Genomic DNA, 5,029 nt, shown 5'->3' on the forward strand with positions numbered 1-5,029 from the left:
CATTAATGAATTGCGGACGCTAAGCCGTGTGGAATATGGTTAGATGCCTGCCTTCTTTCGTAGTCTTCCATCCACCTAGTCACAAAAATACACTCTAATGTCATTGCTGAAAATAAGCAGATAGGATATGGTAATAAGCTGATATAATTAATGGACAAACTAGTTTAAAAATTGTATCAAATAGATTCTTTATGATGAAATGACATAATGTTTGCATCAAAGGCCAATATGCTCTCACTAAAACAAATTATTTTGAGGGACATAATTCATTAGCGATTAAATAACAATCAGTGCAGGAATAAGTAACAGTGTCTATAAAAGATAAAAAGATATTTTACTGACCATACGTATGTTGCAAAGTCTTCTGGCTCAGGGCAGATGCTCTGTAATAACTGGACTTTTTTTTTTTTTAATCTTGTACAGTGAATATTTTCTGGGTTACCTATGAAATTAAATCTGGATTTTAAATACACATAATGATTTTATAGTTGATTCAGCTTGACTACTGAAAATAAGTTCCTGATTTTTAAAAATGGCATGTTCCAGTTGTGTTCTCCGAGTTCCCGTGTCCCTGCCAGTGCTTCCCAGATGGCCTCGCAGAACCTCAACCCAGCCACCCCAGTGTTGCTGCCACCCGGCCTGTAAAGAATCGGAGCCCAGCGGGACTGCCACTCGAGGTTTGTTGGGCAAGAGGTTACATCAGGAGCTGATGACCCTCGTGGTGATAAAGGAATTGCTGCCTTCCCTGAATCAGACAACCTTTTCAAACGGGTGGGGACCATCCATGGAGCAGCTGGCACAGGATATGAAGACCTGAGGTATAAACTCTCCCTAGATTTCCCCAGTGGTTACCCTTACAACGCGCCCACGGTGAAGTTCCTCACGTCCTGCTACCACCCCAACATGGACACGCAGGGTAACCTCTGCCTGGACATCCTGAAAGACAAGTGGTCTGCCCTGTATGACGTCAGGGCAGTACGACTCTCCATGCAAAGCCTGCTAGGAGAACCCAACATCGATAGCCCTTTGAACGCACATGCTGCTGAGCTCTGGAAAAACGCCACAGCCTTTAAGAAGTACCTGCAAGAAACCTACGCAAAGCAGGTCTCCAGCCAAGAGCCCTGACCTGGGCTGTCCAGCATCTCTCTCATTGTGCTGTCTTTTATTTTTTCCTTAGATGGTCTGTCCTTTCCTTAATTTTGCTATAGGACTCTGGACCTTCACCTGTGGTGTCATATTGGTTTTGTTTCTGTTTTTCAATTAAGTCTCTGGTTGAACCTCTGTGGTGAATATATTAAATAAATACATTTTGATTAAAAAAAAACATATATGTTCTTACCACCCAATGCCTCTTATATCCCCAACACATAGCACAGGGGTTTGCAAGTAGTAGATAAGGGAGAGTTTTCAGATCATGATGATGAAAAGCTACACTTCTGTAGAGGAGATAAAGTACTGGAGGATTGGGGGAGGCGATGAAAGGGAAAGTTCCTAAAAGAACTATGTACCTTATGAGGAAAAAATATCAAGGGAATGACAGCTCTTCTGCCAGAATGACTTCCTAGACCAGACAGTAAAAGCATTCTTCTGCAGGAATCTATAAGTCATATACTTTGAGAAAGTAATGGATGCAGGAGAAGAATCTAGTGAGTTCATAAATAATATGGAGGGTCATCCTGAAAATTGACTGTACATTGATGGCTGTGTATTTCTAGGAAAAGGATAATAATTTATCCTCTCCATGACTAAATGGAAAAACTGCTCTTTGGAAGGTGGAGAGACAAGTTTTAAAAAATACTTACAGGGAAGAGACTTTACCATTTACTGTGAGAATCCTGTGTTTTAGGCATACTGTGAGGACTCTTCACATCGGCCTACCATACCAAGTCAAAAGTACGACACTGACAATAACTTCCGGGTAAGCAGAAAAGGAGCATGCTTTATCAGAGCAAATCAGTTTTGACCAAAGAAATGGTCAAACCAACTGTACAGGAGAAAAGATTTTGAATAAACAAATATTCCGGAAGCTCTTATCTGAAAGCCAAAAGAAAGTTGAGACATTCTGTTCTTCATCTTTCTTAATACAATTAGCTTATGCTTATTTATAGACAACCTGCAATTTGAATAATCTGATTTGTACCAAGACAGCCAAATTTTAAAGCAAGCCATTGATATGATGATGATGATGATGATGATGATGATGATATCACCTTATATTTTGTTTCATGATATAGATTAGAAAACACCACGTTGATATTGATTATTTTCTCTAATCCCCACAGGTGCCCTATGGCACTTCATGACTCAACCTGCCAAGGCTGCTGAGGTCGTCAGTTTGTACAGGTATATACCAGGGGTGTCCAAAAAATATATACAAGTGGACACTTTGGTCAACATTGCTCAAGCAGTAGTTTGCTGCAATCAGACGTGTCTGGACGCTGGTGGTAACCACTTTGAGCACCTCTTGTAATTGCAGAAGTCAGACGTGACTTGTATTTATCTTTTCTTATCCGTATATATTATTACAATTTTAATATAGTTTTTTTCCTTTCTTATAATGTGTATACATTTTTTTGGCACCGTCTGTATAATCTGATTACATTTCGCCTCAGCAGCACCTGAACTTGTACCATGTACCTCTTGCTTTCTGCGATTGGGCTTCCCTTAGAATCTTAGAATCTAAGAATCTTAGAATCTTAGACTCTCATGGGTAGAGTTGCTATATTTCACAAATAAAAATACTCAAGACCCAATTTAATTTGAGTTTCAGATAAATCATGAATAACTATTAAGTATAAGTATGTACCATGCAACATTTGTGATATACTAAAAAAATCATTTATCTGAAATTCAGATTTAACTGGATGTCTTATCTTTTCTATGCCAGTCTTACCAGTGGGTTAGCACTTGGCCAGGGCAGAGTTAGAACTGCTGTTGAATAAATGCTTTCTTTTCTCTCCTGTGTGAAAAATTTGGAGAAGTGTTCTATACAGCAACTCATGATGGGATGAAGCTACAAGCATTACCAGTTACCAGCTCGATATCATACGCCTGTGTTATTTTTTCCTCCTTTCCCATTTCACACTCACTGAACCCCTATTCGTGTTCACTGGGTTTACATCCCCAAATAAACTGCCTGCATGAAAGCCCTTCTCTCATATTATTGTTGTTGTTTTTCTGGGGGAATTCAGGCTTAAAATGGTGCTGGGAAATTCTATGAAGTTATAGTAATGTTAGAGCTGGAAAAAACAACTTTACAAATGTGAAAATTAATTTCTATCGAGTTCGTTGCATTGCCTAATGTCACATTGTGTAGTAGAGGTGCATCTGAAACGTGAACTGGGTCTCCTGACTTTCATTCAACGCTTTCAACTAGCAGACAAGCTTATGCTTATTTCAAACTATATTTTTAAAGAAAAATCAATTTACTATTTCTATAAAAGTGGTATAGTGACACCATTAAAAATGAAAAGAACAGGGGTGTCGGGTTATCTCAGTTGGTTAGAGCGTGGTGCTAATAATACCAAGGTCGCGAGTTCGATCCCTGCAGGGGCCACTGTGAGCCAGGCCCTCCTATAAAAAAAAAAAAGAAAAGAAAAAAAAAAAAGGGGGGGGCCGGCCCGGTGGCCCAGGTAGTTAGAGCTCCATGCTCCTAACTCCGAAGACTGCCGGTTGGATTCCCACATGGGCCAGTGGGCTCTCAACCACAAGGTTGCCAGTTCAACTCCCACAACGGATGGTGGGCTGCGCCCCCTGCAACTAGGAACGGCAACTGGACCTGGAGCTGAGCTGCGCCCTCCACAACTAAGACGGAAAGGACAACAACTTGAAGCTGAACGGCACCCTCCACAACTAAGATTGAAAGGACAACAACTTGACTTGGAAAATAAAAGTCCTGGAAGTACACACTGTTCCCCAATAAAGTCCTGTTCCCCTTCCCCAACAAAATCTTTAAAAAAAAAAAAAAAAAGTCCTACCACACACACATACAAAAATAACATTGGCAATTAGGAATACATCATTCCAACATCTTCTGTACATCTATATCTAGATAGAAATATCAATACAATGACTAAGAAAATTTTATAGTGTATGCATATGATTTAATTGTATTTTATTTTATTTTACAAGTATAAGTACAACTTCATTCAAATTCAAGAAAAGGAAAATAAACTGCAGAAAACGTTGCACTTTAGATAACATTCTTCTTTACTACAAGAGGTAGTCGTATTTCTTAAAATATCCCTCAGAGAGAAATAAAATAAATCATAACAACATGAAAAAATTGGAGTTATTATTAGTTTTAATTAAATGATTCCTTTTTTGTGTAGTATTAATTGCCTGCTCACTGTGAAAGATGAGGGCATTAGTTCTCACATTTTTTTTCCATTTTCCTGCCTTCTCACCTCACAGTTTTTGTGAATTCTGTCATTAATTTGACATACCAAGGTTTCTAATATGCACATCCAATTCCATAACTATAATTTCCACATTTTCTTTTATTATGAGTTCTATGCTTCAATGTGTTCAAATGTAACTGACTACCCTCTCCCCCAGCGTCTCCATTTCTAAGGTCTTTAATTTCAATAATCTCTTAATTAACTATAGTTTTCTTCATAAAGCTGAGTTTTTATTTGCTTGCTTTTGTGTGGGGGGCATATTTCCTGTTTTACCAAAAATTACTTTATTTTTAAAAATTATTTACAATTTCTTTGTAAAGTTACAGCTGACATTCAATGGTACTTTATATTCGTTTCAGGTGTTCAGAATAGTGGTTAGACATTTATATTTATTTAATTTATACAGTGATCCCCCCATAAGTCTAGTAACCACCTGGCACTACACATAGTTGTTGCAACATTATTGACTATATTCTCTAAGCTGCAGTTTACATCCCCGTGACCATTTTGCAACTGCCAATGTATATTTCTTAATCCCTTCACCTTTCTCACCCAGCTCCCCTAGCCCCCTCCCCTCTGGCAACCATCAGTTTGTTCTCTGTATCTACGAGTCTGTTTCTATTTTGTTT

General features: G+C 38.5%; 1 pseudogene; it reads left to right on the plus strand.

Moving 5' to 3' along the window:
- Window positions 1-588: 588 nt before the first annotated feature.
- Window positions 589-1,125, plus strand: LOC117029374 (ubiquitin-conjugating enzyme E2 C-like; annotated as a pseudogene).
- The last annotated feature ends 3,904 nt before the right edge of the window (window positions 1,126-5,029 follow it).

The sequence above is a fragment of the Rhinolophus ferrumequinum genome, chromosome X (genome assembly GCF_004115265.2).
Source record: "Rhinolophus ferrumequinum isolate MPI-CBG mRhiFer1 chromosome X, mRhiFer1_v1.p, whole genome shotgun sequence".
NCBI lineage: Eukaryota > Metazoa > Chordata > Mammalia > Chiroptera > Rhinolophidae > Rhinolophus > Rhinolophus ferrumequinum.